At 39.2% G+C, this 17,699-nt stretch overlaps 1 long non-coding RNA gene across 7 annotated transcripts in view; it reads right to left on the bottom strand.

Annotated features, from left to right (window-relative positions):
* The window catches only part of LOC103141861 (uncharacterized), a 245,722-nt gene that overhangs the window by 116,032 nt on the left and 111,991 nt on the right, over positions 1 to 17,699 (bottom strand). For 2 of the 7 annotated variants that reach the window (XR_001662795.1, XR_001662793.1), the window contains one exon: positions 9,462 to 9,571. The exons of the other annotated variants lie outside the window; for them this stretch is intronic. This is a non-coding gene — a long non-coding RNA (uncharacterized LOC103141861). The remainder of the gene's footprint in view (positions 1 to 9,461; positions 9,572 to 17,699) is intronic. 7 annotated transcript variants of the gene reach the window in all.

The following is a 17,699-nucleotide window of genomic DNA, read 5'->3' on the forward strand; positions in this document are numbered from 1 at the left end:
TCCAACGTTTCTTCCTAAAAGGACAGATTAGTATAGGGCAAACATAGTCAGGATGGTGCAGGATGAAGCGTAGCCCCAAGCAAACTGCACCATCTCTTGACCTGTTCAGGAGTGGGACTGTGATGTCCCTCAAATGTTTCAACACCAGTTGCTTAAAGGATTTTTTTTTACCACAGAGGTCAGGGCAACAGGACTAATCCTTTAATTACACAATTGGGGAATGGGTTGCCTGTGAAGTGCTGGAAGCAGGGGGAGCCTTACACAGTTCCAAAGATTTTAAAATCTCAGTGAAGATAGGGGATTATTTAACTCTGAAACTTTATTTGCTTAAACTTTAACAGTTATTTTATGTAAGCATGTCTCATGTTTTTATGTGATTGTTCGTCCTGATTAAAAATGGTTTAAGCTGTCGTCGCTTGAGACCAAACTTGAGTTATTTGGCAAAATATCAAGTCGTGTTTGCATTATATTGGCCCATGCTTGGAGGATTGCTAGGTACCCTTTGTCAAAAATCCAGCATTTCTTTAGTGTTTTAATGCAGAACTAATTTGCCAAGGGACATACGTCATTTGTTAAATGGCTCAATTCAGATCAGCTAACACTAGAAACCAAAGGAAGTAACAGTCACAACAATCCAGTAAAAAAATATCACACACCGGTATTCCAGCTGTAATAAAACATTGATATGATAACCCTAACCCTACTGTCAATATTTGGTTTGCAGTCGCAGATCCAGTCTTGCTAAAAAAAAAAAACACACACACACACCATGAATCATTTCTATTGTTTTCACACACCCACATACACAATCAGTCACCACTCAAATGCACTTGCAAACCACACATGCAAACACTTACCATCACACACCATGCTGCCCTGTCCTCCCTTAGCTGTGAAGAGAGGCCACAATTTGGGTGCAGCCCAGAGTTTGTGACACTGAAAAGTGAATGGTATTTATTTAGAGTGCCGTGCAGCGAGAGATTCACAGTGGGGGGTCAGACTATTGATACTGACATGGGAGAAAGTTAAATCTGCATCTTGACTCTGCTTTTGCAGCTCCAGCATTCTCTATGTCCTTTATTATTAACATTAAAGTGCTTCCTGTGCACAGCACAAGCGTGTCCTTGTTGCATCACCGTTTAATATTTCCTCGAGGCAGTGAAAAGCAGCTCAACACAGGAGTTTGATCCTTGTGCTCCTCTCTCGGGAGCGAGGTGAGAAAGGGTTGGGTTAAGAAAGGGACGGCTCCCAAAAACAGCTGCTGGCCTGCTGGATGCCGCAGTTGGTCCTCTGGGCGTCAAAAAGCAGGTAGGAGATTGGCTGAGAGGGGACTGAGGTTGTGCCCAGACGAACAGACTCTCGAGGAGGCAGAGTCACCTTCACAACTGGTTCTCCATCTGTCTTCGTCTTTTGTCCTGACTTTCTTTACTTACAGGTGAATTTATATGAACTGTCCGTAGTAATTAGAAGTTGTTACTAGTAGTATTTGACATAAAAACGTACATTTTAGAGATGAATCCAGTAGCGGTAGAATCTTCATGGCGTGGACTTGAAGCCATGGTGTAAAAATGACCTCTGGCAAAACAACACAGTAGGGTCATGGCTGTTTGCAAAGTGAAGGAAAATTGTCCAAGTTATGAAGATCCAAGACCCATAGAGAAGGTTCTACTTAAAAAATATACATATAAGCACTAAGATATGCTCATGTATGTATTGTTTTTGTTTGTTTTTGATTCTCCAAATCCATGTGACGGACACAACTGACAACACTAGGAGATTGTCATCATACCTGTTGTTGGTGTAGTGTCTGATTTCATGCAAGCCCACCCCCATTGTGTCTGCATTTTTTTTTTCTAAAGTTCTGTTATTTTTGTATGTACAGTTTACTTTATGGGTCTTAAGTAAAGATGCCACAAAAGTTAGATTCACACAATTCCTTTAGTGTTTGACAAGTTGTTGATGTACAAGAAGATGTTGCTGGAACACTTCCTTTTTCCACTGAGCGGAAATACTATAGGCAGTATGGAGACTTTTAAAACAGAAGGATATATGATAACTTGTGGCTCATGCGGCTTTGAAAACAGTAGTTACCCTTGTTAGAGGTGAACATATGTTACAGGTAGTCTGGAAAGCTGAAGAGAGTTGGCAGGAATAGTGTGTGAAATCTGCTGCCAAGGTGAGAGCACTAGTGCCAAGGTGAAACCTGAGTGGGCCATACAGCTGAGCTTTGCAGCTCAACATGTTCAATGTTAGTAAAATTACTAAAAAGTGATGGAAAACATCTGCAAATAAATTGAAAAAAATAAATTATTCATACTTAAAAAAATCCTTAAGTATGAATGAGACTGATCTGAGTAACTCACTACAGCAGAGTTGCTGGAAAAAAAGGACTAAATAAATAAAAAGCAGATTCACTTAAGAGTTTCACAGTAATTCTCCGTTCTGCAACAAAATATCTATTAAGCTATAAATATCCATCAAGCTGTGTTCACAGAGGGGGCTAATGTGGACCATGATGAGTGTGAGTGTGTGTGATGTGGCTAGATGGCAGCTGTAGTTCCTATTTGGGTGTGGGTGGTTGCATGTGGATGTGTGTAGGTTCTCATGTCTGTATGATAAATGGCAGCTAGATATTGGGTTAAGAGGCAGGGCAGCCCAGATGGACTTGTGTTCTGTGCCCACTTAGAAACACATTGCCTTACAGATAAACAGGCCATCTTACTTGGGATTACACCAAGAGCACATTCTAAGCATCACAGTATTCAGTCTCATTTTCACTCAGCATACCCAGTAAATCCAAGACAAAAATGCATTTTTTTTTTTTGAAAAACAAACTAGCCAATGGAAATTACCTGTCACTGCCTACTTTTCAAATACTTTCTATGTCCTCACCTGCTTCCCCCCCTTAATTTCATTCCATTTCCCCTTTGCGTGTTGCCCTGAATGAGTGGCTTTACTGGAAGGGTAATTTTCTCCATCTTTTTACCTCTTTTGGCTGATTGTGGGGTGAGGTAGTGCGTGGATGTGGGTGGTTGGGGGTGATGGAGATTTTTTTTTTTTAAAGGCAGAGCTGAGGGGTGTCTTCTGACTACCACATCCTCCTTCCTGATCCAGGAAAACACGCACAATTCCAGGACTCCAACACCCCCACATCCCACCCCATCCCCCAAACTCCCCACACCCACCCAGCCTGCCAGCCTCATCCTCAGCCAGGGACTTTCCAGAACTGCCCAGCCTGTCTACAGAGAGCAATAGTCAGCCCTGGTCAGACCTCTGAGTTGTGTGGCTCAAAGCATCATACTGTGAAACAGTGGGGCTAAAAGTCAGGTGGCCATATGATCAAATAATTTTACTCTTTAATCATGTTTATCAAAGAAATTCAACTTCACCCACAATTGTATGTGAGTCAACAAATAATCACACAATGCACCACCTAGATGGATCAAAAGTGCTTTTTGAATCTGTTCCCTCATAAAACTCCTTCAAACACTGGATGCAGTTCAGCAGGTATAATCACAGATTTCTAGCGCAGCAGCATGTGAAACCTATTATTCTTGATCATCTTTTTAGTAAACATTGTAAATCAAAATAACACGTATGACTTTCTTCACCCTGTATTTTGGGAGGTCTGCTCACACAGCTGAGAAAAAGCAACTTTAGTGGCAAAATACAGAAAGGAGCAAAAGAGGTGTGTATTTTTTTCAGCAGGGAGTGTGACCGGTCAAGTCAAATCGAGTCGATGTAGTTCCCTTGAACTGCAGGAAGGCGAGGATTCTAGGTGGGTTTGCTGGCAAAAACAACTTTGATAAGCGAACAATGTTAATAAAGGCACAAATTTCTAACTCGTAATTTCAAGAGACAGAAACAGGAAAATATGTAAATGAGATCAAGATTTCAGAGAAGTAGGTCCAATTTAAAGTATCGTCCACACCGTTCTCCTGCTGCTAATTGATGCTGCGCTGAACACGTCACCTTTATTTAATTCATTTGTAAAATGTTAAACAATTGAACTTGCATATCAAAAGTTGCAAACTAAAGAAAAAAAGAAATTACAATTTAATATATTTCATATATTTTAAGCGTGAACTCACTGATGCAATAAGATACATTTGCTGTTTCTCCAAAATTGGATAAAAATTCTATGTCAAAAATATAACAAAATAGAAAAAAGGAAAAAAAAAAAGGAAAAAAAAATGGAAAGAACAAGTAGCGTGGGGATATGTTTTTACAGGAATAAACTGCACCAAAAAAAAATAAAAAAATCAACAAAAACATCACATTTAAGACTAGCAGTAACTTTTTTAACCTTTAAATTATAACACTTCATTGGACCCACCACACATAAACCACCCTGTTATATATCATCAGATGCTGAAAAAAGCTTCATGGGAAAGTACCTATTTCTTAAGAGAGCTGTGACTAAAATGAAGTTGGCCACAATGTAAACAATTGTCAAAACGATGACTGACCATTTCCTTTTATAACTCTTTGTCCACTCATCCTGGTAGTGCTAATTCTCATTCCTTACATCTCCCTAAAATAAGCGAAATCAGTTCGTCTGAAAATAGCAACGCTTAGCCCAAACAAAACTCCTCTGACCATGGGCTTTCCGCTCAGGAGCAGGTGAAGGGGGTTGGCCTGCATTTCCCAGCCCTGAAAGGGGGCCTGAGGCTTGGGGAGGATGTGGAGGCAGCCACCCCTGCAATGCTCCAACCGAACAAGGACATTAGGGAGGACTTGTTTAGAGTAAAAAGTTGAGAACACTCAGCCTCCAGGGAGCAAAAACACATCAAACTTATCTATGAAGTTCCCAACACAGACAGAAAAACACTTGACAACCAGACAAACTAGATGAACATCCAAAACCTGCTGGAGCACAGCAAGAACACCGAGTACTTATTAAAGACCAGAGCAATTCCCCCACTGTGTGAGGAGATAACGTAGGAGAAAACCGCACACACTGTGTGATCCCAGCACTTCCAGTAGTGTGTGACAGGACGGAGAGGAGGTCAGCATGATAGCAGCATCCTGGAAGAACCCCACCAGAGAAACCACAAAGAAGGACACGATCTGCAAACAACACACACCCAATACTGAATATGAGCTTCGAGTGAGTCGGTAATCTGCACACACAGAGACACCTTGCCTCTTTCCCCCCACTGTCTCACACACATACACACAAGCCACATTATACAATTGACTATGAAAGGACATCAGGCTCATAACTCTGTTCCCTTGGGGCAGAAGAGACCCAGTCACTGTCAGCCGAAAAACAAAACAAAGAGATGGAAAAATAGAGCAAAATAAAGGCAGAAAAGGAGACAGGCTCTGTGTGATTAGAATAAACGGCAGAGAGATGAGGGGAAGCTGGGACAGAGGCTGCTGCCTCCGCTTTAATATAGTGGGGAAATCTTCCGATTTTCTTGCATGACTGAGAGGTCAACAGGTTTGGGTGATTTTCTAATATTCAGCCGCCTGCGGTTATTGTGTTGTGGCAGCTTGTGTATGCGCTTATATGTGCTTTATGTGAGTATGAGCCTTTGTGCTGTCTGGACATGAAGTCTACAGTGCAGGGTGACGGCAAGGGGGTATTGTAACAGGGAGACAGAAGAAGATAGAGACTAGGAGGCACTCGTTTGTGTTGAAAAGATGGTGAAGACGGATAACGGAGAAAGAGAACAAGACTTTCTCTGCTGATGTAAACTACAACAACTGCCCCTCTGGAGAGCAAGCTGGCCAGCCACATACTTTCTATAACAAGCCTACATAAATCACTACTAATTTTAGGATTCAATACATTGTCCAATGACTGTTCTGCTCCATGGTTTACCTATAATATATTGAATTAACATATTCAGACATGCAGGGCTTTCAGAGGCGACAATCCGAAGTTGGAACTGTACTTTTAGTTCCTTTTTTACACTAAAAGTACAAAAAAGGAATATTTGTCTTACATCCATTGTTATGATCACCACATAAAATGTTAAACACAATCAAATGAGCATCACAGCCAGTAATATTGACCTCTGTCACATATTCCAGCCACTACCATTCAACTTATGCAGCAGTAAGACAAAGATTTAATGCCTTCAACTAGATATTATCCAATTTTAAATCAATGTAACAGGTTATGGACAATGGTTCTCTGTGGTGACCCTCTGGGTGTTTGAAAGTTACTGATTGACTCTCTCTGCATTGTGTGGTCAGACAGAAAAGAATGGCTTCTACTTATTGGGAATTTTACACCGTCACTTAGCGTAAAATTAGACAGAGCAAAAGCCTTAACCAAAGCACTGGTACATTTCATATTTAAGGATTGTATGTCGCTATGTGTTGTTATGGAGGATGTAGGATTTTAAAATGTTTAAAATAAACCACCTCAACATAAAATATGTTTCTTCCCAACAACATGTCAGCAACTCAGTCATTTACAGAACCTTACAAATAGACACAACTTGTGCTAAACTACAAATAAATAATTATTATTTATATTGTGAGATAGTTTTTTAAAAAGGACAAATTTGAGGGGTTTAGGGAGGAGGGTTATTATTTTGCTAAGTGACTAAAAATATTTCATCATCAACAATTATTCCCCACATCACTACATTATACTCTGATATGCTAAAAAAAACTGTAAATATGGATTATCTTATGTTCACTGTGGTCTTTATGGATTGGTGAACATTTTAGAAAAGCCAAATTGAAAACCAAGACCTCAAAACTGTAGACCACACCTAGATTATGGATCTTGGGTGCTGTTTCACCTCCAGTGCTAATATCAATTAAACTAAGCTATAAAACTAAAGAGTCCCAAGGGCTCATTCTTAATTTACAACAGCTCTGATTAAACATTTCAAGTAGACTCTGAAATAGTAGTATTGATTTCTTTCTGCCATAAAAGGATTGGATATAAAGGTGCTATTAAAAGAGTTTATAGTAATTAATATTACTTTCAGAACCAACAAAAGATCCTACTTTGGTTAAGCTATATATTAAGTACTTTGGCTAATATATGGCTTGAGTTATTCTTAATATCACATCTCAGCCTTGACTGGAGGCATCAGGTGCGTCAGAAGCAGGTCTGGATTTCTTACGTTTGCAGATGTTCACACAAACATTCGGGTTTCTGGTTCGCAGAAGGCTTCGAGTGTTGAGGTCAAGTCAGTGCATTTAAATTTTAAACACATACACATGAAACACAATGTATGTGTGTACTTGTGGGCTGATGAAGACACCACAACAAAAAGAGCAAAGTCTTAGATCTCGGAAAAAGAAATGGCTTAACTAGAGTGCGTGATTCAGCGACTTATGTCTGCATGTGTGCATCTGTGTGCCCTTAATGTACTTTTAGGACCGATGCACAAACAGTGGGCAGCCATATGTTCCCATTATGAGGATAATGAGAAACATGTCCAAGGGGTTGAGACGATGGGATCAACAAACCAGAGAGGGAGCATATTACCACGTTATGTGTAAGTACTGGGGAGCAGGGGGAGTTGTCATTACTCAAACACCAGAACAAACTGAACATATACCTCATAACCCCAGAGAGCATCCAGTTTCACTTACTTCAGCTTGGATTCACATTAAAAAAAAAAAAAGACCTAGAGCTTCTTGTCAGCCTGTGACTTATCTCAGTGTTAGAGACCAAAAAATGATATCAGGATTTAGCATTATTGAACAAGACTCATGACAGAATAATATTTTCAAGGAAAAAAAAAACAAAACAAATGAAAGAAATCGGTTATAGATCATCTATGAAGTAAATCAAATCTTGCATTGCATTACGTCATCTGTCCTCTGAATAACTTAATCTAAAGTTACGAAAAAGTTCTGCCAAGATGATTAACAAGCTACAAGAACTCCAAAACCAACAGTGCAACATCAGATTGAAGTCAATGTTCTTGAAGTTCTGAGACAAAGCACAGACAACTCTGTTCTTGAGAATGTTTAGGGCTTCAGACTTAGGACTAGACATTGACTATGCTATTCTGACAAATGAAACCTCTGAAGACTTTACAATGTGGTCGTTGTCCTGCTGGAAGGTGAACTAACGTCTCAGTCTTTAACGACTTTTTTTTTCTTTAGGATTGTCCTGTATCCATCTCCAAAAAACGTCTCATCAACTCTGATGCAGCTTCATCGCCCCTCAACAAGAAAAGCATCAATACAGCTTTATGTTGTACTCATCATGCTTCACAATAGATATGGGGCGTTCAGAAGGATGTGCAGCATTAGTTTTCAATTATACATAGTATTTTGCGTATACGCCTAAAATTTAAAGTTGAATGTCAGATTGTTTAACTAATGGCTATCCCATCAGGGAATGCTCTATAAATCATGGTGGATGTTTTGTCTACACACTGAAAAATAAAGTTTGTTTATGGAAACGGCCACAGACAAGGGGAAATTTGGAGTGACGCAATGTGTCCCTACCCACATGTAGTGGTAAATTTAAAAAAATCCCATCAATATACACACTCCTCCCCATTTCTCCACCTTTACCAGCTTTGTGCCTGTTTCTTGTCTCTCAATATGTGTCAACACAAACACTCTAACAGCAGTGTTTATGAGAGAGGATTACAACATTACTACCACAGCTCTTGCACTTGTTTACTGGTATGCGCACTCGGAAAGACCCCACAAAAGAGAATAACAAAAGCAACATTTATCTTAGGTTACGTCACTTGGATATAATTAGCTATACACCAGCAGCATGCAAAGCTACAAATGTCTTTTAGGGACAGTGAAAGTAAAATTAAGTTGTGCTCAATGAGAGCAGCAAGTGCAGATGTGAAGGTTTCAGCTGTGGTCACATGAAACGGCTCCAGAACTCGTCATGAACCAAGAACGCCAGCTCAGCTACACACTGCAACACTCACCTGTTGACTCACGCCAATGATATCATTGTGTCTTTTTTAGTAGCATTGAATTGAACTGGTGTTCAAAAGAGTAAAAACAGGGGACAGAGGGACAAGGGAGTCATATGAACATTAGGTCATCGCCTGCAGGTCCATGGGGACACGGCACGTAGCTGGGTCAGCAGATCTCACACCTGCATGAGGCATAGCGCTGAGTAGGACTGATGATTCCATCACGGTCCCTGAGAAAGAAACTCACTGGCATGGAGAGCCGAGGCTTCGAGGAGTAGGAGCAACATCAAAGACCAGAGAAAAGAGAGGAGAAGAGCGGTGGAGAGTGTGTAACAGTGCGCATGAACAGAGAATACATCTGCATATGAGTAAGCCAGTACAGTATGCTGTGCAACCAAGACAGAATGGAGTGTACGCATGTGTGCAAAGATCATAAGCAGAACTAAGTGCTGCTGAGTCAGATATATCTGTTCATTTCCTCAGCAAGCCCTGTGAGCAGCACTGATGTGGTCACACCAAGCTGGTATGGCCCAAACCAAGCCAAACCATACAAAATGAGAGGAGAAAAAAAAACAACATGCAGCTCACCAGCTGCCTCCCGCCAACTCACACGAGCTCCAATCAAAGCTCCCACTTAGGGGAAGGCGGCCGTTTTCCAGGCAGAGCCACAGCCCAGTCCAGGAAGCCGCTCTGTGCACCTGGATTGAAATACAAGGGTCAACAAGAATTTATGGTTACAATTACAACTAAAAATACTGGCAAGCAGACAGACAGTCTGTATCTCCCTTCCCCATCGTGTGCATTCAAATTGAAAAAACACTTATTTTCAAAAGACAAGGATGAGTCCAAGATGGATACTGTAAACACGACATGAGTAAATGCTTAGTGGTCCCACAAGTGCATGTGACTGTTCTTAATGAATCATCTTTTTAGGGTTGAAATCCTTGTCTTAAACTGATGATTCACATTTGTTTTTGAATCGGGAAGGAGCTGCAAGTCTTGCAATTTAAAGCAAAAACAGCCACATGTTTCTAATTTCAACCAAAGAGTTTCATCCAGTTGCTGTCTTTAAGCTACACCCCCATATTCTCATTTTGCCCAAATAATTAACTCCCACACAGACACTCACACAGGACTTGTAAAACACCGAACACTGCTTTATTGCTTTATCTAGCATTCTGCACAAAAATGTTTACATTCGTTGTGTTTTCATATTGCTTTAAAGCATCAGCTGTTTGTCACTGTGTTATGCATGTATAGCCAGATATATTCTCACACACAAGTGTTTGACTTTGCATAATTTTCCTTCCAGTCAAAAAGTCACAACCTAATACAAAAGTCTTGCTACTTGTTAGTTTCCCTGGCAAGCCACGGAAACTCCATAGCAACCAAACACAACAACGGGAAAGAGAAGTGGTTCTGCGAGCTAGTTTGTGTTAAAGTGTGTTTAGCTGGATAAGTCTTTCCATGAAAATACACTAAGCTAAAAAAAAAAAACAACACACTACATTGCCAAAAGTTTTGAAATGCTTGCCTTTACACACATGGACACACTTTAATGACATCTCATCTCTAATACAAAAGCTCTAATATGGAGTTGGCACATCCACTGCGGCTATAACAGCTTCAGCTGCACTGGGAAGGCTGCCCACTGGGTTTAGCAGTGTGTTTATGGGGATATTTTACAAATTTTACAGGACTGGTCCAATATTCTTTGTTGGTACTCTAGCAAATAATGTTTGGACAGTGACATTGGTATTCCAACAGGTTCTAGTAGCACAATAGGTGTGTACACTGAAGTGCCAAAGTTGTTTCTACATATTCTGACCAATTTCCTTTCGTCCATGATGACCATTTGAGTCAAATGTGTGAAACATGAACATGACTGAGTCTTTAAGGGGTACAATTAACCCAAACTCGTTTTAAAATTAGTTTTCTCTCCTCACAGTGGAGGATGGTTGTTTTACAGTGCAGGCAATTTTGGGTAAGTTTCACAGCTTCAAACTGGCACTTTACATTAAAGATTGGGTAATATTTAAAACTTCAATAGAGTCCGCGCCTCCAGCAAGCAATCGATTCTAAATAGCCAAGAGCCCAGAGTTCCTATGTGAAGCTTCCCCAAATTCTTGAACTGATTTTGCTTAGTAATCCTTTCAAGGTTGTGACTATCCCCATTGTTAGTGCAGCTTTTACCTTCCACTTAACTTTCTATGAATTTACTTACAGACAGCAATTTGAACAAGCATCTTCGTTAGCAATGGCCTTTTATGGCTTTCCATCCTTGGGTGGAGAGTCAATTACTGCCTTCTTGACATCTGACAAGTCAACAGTCTTCCCCAAGATTGTGTCTTACTTATCCAGACTGAGAGACCATGCAGAGGCTCAGGAAACCTTTGTCAGTGTTTTGAGTTAATAAGCTAATTAGCATGTGAAATGTAAATAAGAACAGATTCTCCATACTGTCCTCAATTTTGTCTCATATTTTCTTTTCCCATCTACTTGTTCATGATTAAAGACTAAATCCCTACAATTCTGCTCACTGTTGTCCCACTCTTCTTTCTCCCCTTATGTCTCGCTTTCTCTAATTGCCTCTTTTACCCTCAAGGTTTTCCCTGTCCTACACCATTCTGGATCCCACAGCTCTGTACAGATCACTGAAAATTTACGGGCAGAGGATAAGCATCAGATTCTGCACCCATCCACTACGCTTTAAAGCCAGGGGGCCACTTTTCCTTGATGGCAGAGTCCCTGTGGAACAACAGAAACCTCTGAATTGAGTGTATTAATCCTAGTGGAAAAGAAAGCTTGAACTAAGACACTCACAGATTTTTTATGAAATTCTTTAGGGACCAATGTGTATTACACTGCGACCAATTTTCAGTTGTGCTTTGAAAACAGTATAGAAGACTACCAGAAATAATTATTCTAGTACAGCTTGTAATATTTAAGACCCAAAAGGCTAAAAAATGGTGCCGTTTGCCCATTAGTGTAAAAAAAAAAAATTTAAAAAGGTTTTTTTTTTTTTTTTTAAAGATGAAAAACCTTCATCATTTTAGCTTGTACACCAAGATGAAGTGATGAAGTTTTGCACTATTTACTAATTTGATGATTTCTGAAGAGTCCGTTGGTTGGACCAAGGGGCACACCGGACTTTTCAGACGTTTCACTTTGTAAAGATTAAGAATTCCTCAGCACAAACAAAATATTTGAGAATGTGTTTATGGACACAAAAAATTAGGCCATACATTCCCAACTAGAGGGTCTTTAAAAGTGCACAGCCACTGACACACCCTCTTTCCATACCTCTCATTTTAGAGGCAACTTTTTCCAGCATCAAGCAAAACGTCAGTGCTCTGTTTGGTTTAATTACATATGTGCCACTGATGTGAGTACCTGGGTTTTTATTTTGTCTTTGTGCGCGTCTTAGAGCGATGGAGCACACCTCAGTGTGATCCTTAATAAGTGCCCTCAGTGTACGATACAAATTCCTACAAGGTGGAGATAAATACACAGCGGTCCCCGCCCTCCCTCCAGATCCCGCGTTCGTTCTTTCTTTCTCCTGTCCTCCTACACACACTGGCTCTTTCATGTGCAAAGCAGATGGAGTCAATTGACATGCTAATGAGACAACGGCTGCTTCACAGCAGTTCTGCAGCCACAACACCGTACATACAGATGCATACAGTGGCTTGAATATCCTATGCTCTTTTGACTAGGTCCTCCTCACAAATACACATGTACACAACCTTACATGGCCTTTATTAAACAAAAAGCGCATGGCATGTTTCTTAAAAGCCATATATACATCTTTAAAAAAGTATGTGATAGTGTCTGATTGTATGCTGAGTAAAGCGTCCATATAGAAAAGTACATAGTGATAAGAGTTCCCCCTGTGTGCATGATGTATGAATGCCATTCCTGAATTTCACCTTTCATATTTTCATAAGATATAGCCAGAGTGCTTTCTGAAATGTGGATAGCTGAATTTGATTATTCATTCAGGAATATTATGAAATGGGTTCTATTGTTTGGTTTCTCCCATTTATATGGGTCACGTTCAAAAGCAATAGTCCAAGATTTTAACCTCTCATGGAGAACTGTTCAATCCTTTGTTTAGACAAGTGGTTCCCAAACTTTTTCTCCTGGGCCCCCCCAGTGGTTTCCAAATATTTTCTGGGCCCCCCTTTTGGATTACAAATAGCTGTTTTGTTGAACAACGTGTTTTGGCGGGCGGGATAGAGCGAGGGAAATGACTTTTTTGGGGGCAAAATGACATCAACATCAGTAGCCTACAGGCTACTTGTTAAGCTTAAGGTGCTGTATTGACATTAGCTAGCTAGTCATCTTTTAGCTAACATTACCTGCATCCAACAGCTTTACTCAACTCAGTTGGTTAGTTTGGGGGAAAAACTGTGAAAATGTTTTTGAGTTTTGCTGGTTTGCTGCCATGATTCTAACACAAACCTGCGTAGCTCCGCGCAGCAGCAGCAGGTCTCCTTCACTGCCGTACAGGTGTAAACCCAGTGCGAGTGTCATAGCGCTCATGTTGCGTTTAAAGGCGGCTCGGAAAAACAGGTTACCACATGTTAACAACGGATTAAACAGTTTTAACTGCAGATAAAAGTGACAGAGGACACAAATATGGGAAATGTGGCCTCTACTGTATCAAATTGACATAGGAATAACAGAAAGTTGGCCATTCTAAGGTAAAAACCCAGCGCATACAGTGTTCATGTTTTTTTTTTGTTTTTTTTTTGTTGTTGTTTTTTCCATTCAGACGGCTTCCCGCCACCTCCCCCCTGCAGTTTGGGAACCTCTGGTTTAGCCTAAGGTGATGTGTGGCTTTTATTTTACCGAGGTAAAAATTTGAGAAAAATCTTAGGCTCCCAGAAATTAGAATTTCTCTAAAATTATTTCTAAAAGCATCTCTTGGTTTTAGGATTTAAAAAAAAAAATAGCAGTCACACCTCTAACAGAAATGTCCTGTGGGCATGCATTTCTTCAATAGGGATAGAGAAGCTGGTCAGGGTTGATGGAGGGTTAATGGACCTGAATACTGGGAAACCCTGATATTTCTGTTTTTTGACACTTGGCGTACAATCTGAATGAGCTTCAGTCAAGCTTTACAAAACCCGACAATGTTCAGATTTCTAAAAACCTTTGAAAACCAATAACCCCAAACATAAATTAAAGTTTATAGAAATAATGTGACAAACTAAAGTAAGTTCAAGGGATGTGAATACTTTGCAGAAGTTCTGTGAGAGTTTTGGACAGTGCCGTTTTAATTTCATTTATTCATTCATAAAAATAAATCTGAGATAAACTCATTCCTAACCGTCTGCCTATTTGCTAATGTGACTGCAGCAGATCAGCGTTTTCTGCATCTCAGCTTTTTATGGAAAAGCACTAAGGTGCTCGTTCAGGCCAACATGTTCAGTTGCCATCAAATTAATGGAAAGAAGTGAACGACTGAAAGAGGCTTTACAGTTATAGAGCAAGCTGCATCGGTTTGGCATCAGCCAGAGATGCAGCCCTCCGTGATTCTATGTGGCCCTCATATATTTCATCTGTCTTCTCCCACTGCTGCATTCAGTTTAGTCTCACTGTTCCATGTTTGTTCTTTTCCTTTATTAATGTTCAGAGCTTTCAGGGAATTATCTTTTCAGAACAAGTTCAAATGTTTAAACTCGTAACCATGTCAAAGTTTGTTTTGTTTGGTTTTTTTCATAGCAATGGGTCTGTTATACTAGATCCTTCTGGGAAATGCTTATCACCTCCGTGGTGTTTCCTTCATTTTCTGTGGACAGAACTGTGTTATCAGCCTAAAGATGAGGGAGGATTCCTGATAGTTGAGCTAACCGTGGCTAAGAGCATATGGAATACATATAACTCCTTACCTTTGCATAGCGTTTTGGACTTGTTACTGATAAAAGTCTGGACGGTTCTTTTTATCTTTGCTCTGAAGAAAGAACACAGTGTTCATTTCTTTGAAAAGCGTTATGGGAATGTCCATTCCAAATATCTTTGAACTAATCCATTTAATGCCTCTTTAAACCATGTTTACAAAACACTTTTTTTTTAAGGCATCACTTTAAGAGCCATTTATGAATAAAACTAAATGTTTAATGTGGTTGTGTCTCCATGGATGTTCGATAGCTAATGACAGTTAGGCTAGGCTAGCAAGAACCCTAAAATGTTCAGTTTTAGTAATATAATGTACTGTGGATAAAAAAAAAAATACAATACATTCCATTGTTTATGTAAAGACATTTCTGTTTTGCTATACCCATTTTCTTCTTCCAAACATCTTGATAAACTCTAGATCCCTTGGTGGCTTATATCTGCTACTATCCCACATGTTTTATGAAAAAAAAAAAAAAAAAGATTCTTAAGTAAATTCCTCATTCAAAACCCAAAATATGGGTTTGGCCATAAGAGTGGTGCCATTATGACGTTTTTGCAGATTATGTCATATTTTTCTAGAATGTTGCAAAAATATTGCAAATATACATTTGGAATTCAAAACCTGTTTGAATATTCACATGTCATGAGTTCACACTTTGCATTCCAGAAGTATTCAACGTTTTGGACAACTTCTTCCTAAAGTGGATATCTTTGCAGAAATGTAGCCTAACATGTCTCATAAAAACATAGAAATGAAGATTGATTAAAATTTAGATTTTTTGCAAATGACTTCTCCTTGGCAATTTCACCATCGTATGATTTTTGAAATATTTAGACCTACCATAGCTATTCTTAATCCTTGAGCCTTACAACATTGCTTATATTTATGACATGCCTATATGATAATATACAACACCCTGCCAAACAGGAGTTGTTTCATAGTTTCTTCTGCACCATATAGATCATGAGGCCTACAGTATTGTAAAATAATTGCCCCATGAGATTTTTTGTTCTTTCTTTACGGAAATTACTATTTCAATCAAGTGTTCAAGACCTTATCTTACATATATTCCTTTTGCAAACAGACAACATACATTTAAGCATTAAATTATTTATACTGCAGGAATATTTCTGTTTAATAGTTTTATTGTCGTTCCATCAAGAAGGTTTTTCTGATAAAATGAGTGTGACTGCTATTAAAAGGTATGTGTGTGTGTGTGTGTGTGTGTATATATATATATATATATATTAAGTTCATGGAAAAAAAAAATATTTACTTGTTTTTAGAAGAAATATTTTTAAAATGTCATGCAATTTTATGCAATTTTTTTTAAGAATTTGAAAATTATGCAATTTTTTAATAATCGGGAAATACTGCATGACAGCAATCATTGCAGCTGGCAGGATTTTTTTAATGTTTCATTGACAGTCTGACAATTTATGCCAGATTATGGGCTTCTTTTAAGTTGGAAGGCTTCCTTCTCATTACTCTAATAATTAGCTCCTTCCATGGATTCTCGAATAAATTCACTTCAGGACTTTTATCTCTATTATGGTACAATTTATGATTACTGTAAACCTAAATCTGCCAGGAAAATGGATAATTTTTGGATCAACTATATTTGAGAAAACTAAATGCAGAGGACAGTCAGCATGTTTACATCTTTGTGAGGAGGCCGCCGCCGACTTGAGTAAAGATTTCAGAAAAGAAACCCACAGCAGAGTCTGTGTCTTGAGCAGGACATGTTATGGCTACGTTACCGAGTGAGTGAACTGAGGAGCACTTGGGGCCAGATTAACAGGTGACATTTACGAGGGTCTGAGTGTGTGTGTGTGTGATGCTGGCAGTGTGGGGACCTGAGTGATTTAGAGTTCCTATCAGCAGACAGGAGTCAACTACTCCCACTACTCCCCACACGAAAAGGGCAGGCTTTATGGCCTGATCCTGATATATGCCCTTCCACGTAGCAACTTTTATTTAGGAGGCCCCTGTTGAACTGCCATCTTCTCTGGCTCACTATTTATGAACTTATTAAAAGACTGATTTGGTGTTATTCACTGGTTGGGTAAATTTTACTGAATGTAATGAACCATCTAAACCTTACTTGTTTCCATAGTTCTTCCTTCAATTTGTTTTGTTGATTTGAAATTTTAACTGCATAACAGAACAACAAATTACAGGTTTTAATGACTATTATACATTTCTCTCACAAAAATTAGCTAATCATGAAAACAGTGTCTGAATATAATGTAAAATGCTTTGGAGTCATCTGGACCTAAACACGCAGTTCTTCGGTGGTTGTTATTATATGTAACACTCAAGAATAATAGTTATATATCCTTGCCTCTTCATACCATTTGGCATATAGATATTTACCCCCCAACCCACAGCAGCTGTAAAACCGGATCACAGCACTGTTGTTTTTGCTGAATGTTAAAGTCAGAATGATCTTCCCCAGCCTTAGTCTGATTTTTTTTTTTTTTTTCGGATGCATAAAAAATTATATGATGGCCACCAGAGATGAGCAGCAACTAGTTGCCTTCACTCAGCTACATTTATTTGAGCAACTTCTTTTTGGAAAAAATACACTTTTAATAGTTTTACATCACTGTACTTTTAATATGGCTTGAGTAATACTATGATGAACTATTGCTACTCTTATTTGAGAAACATTTCTGGACATGCACTTTATCCAACACAAGTAACTTTTGATGAAGAAGGAGCAAAATATTTAACCAGAAATGTATTGTAAACAGAGACAAACCTACAGTCCACGTTAAAAGTTCATGTCAGTACCAACTTAGTTGTTTTAATGTTATTTTCCGTTTGCTGAGCTTGTTGGTCCTGTTGAAGACACAGTAAACACTATATATTGTCACTAGAAGTACATGTCCCTGTTCTAGCATATACACACTACCTGC

This window comes from Poecilia formosa, unplaced genomic scaffold (genome assembly GCF_000485575.1).
Source record: "Poecilia formosa unplaced genomic scaffold, Poecilia_formosa-5.1.2 Scaffold90, whole genome shotgun sequence".
Classification (NCBI taxonomy): Eukaryota; Metazoa; Chordata; class Actinopteri; order Cyprinodontiformes; family Poeciliidae; genus Poecilia; species Poecilia formosa.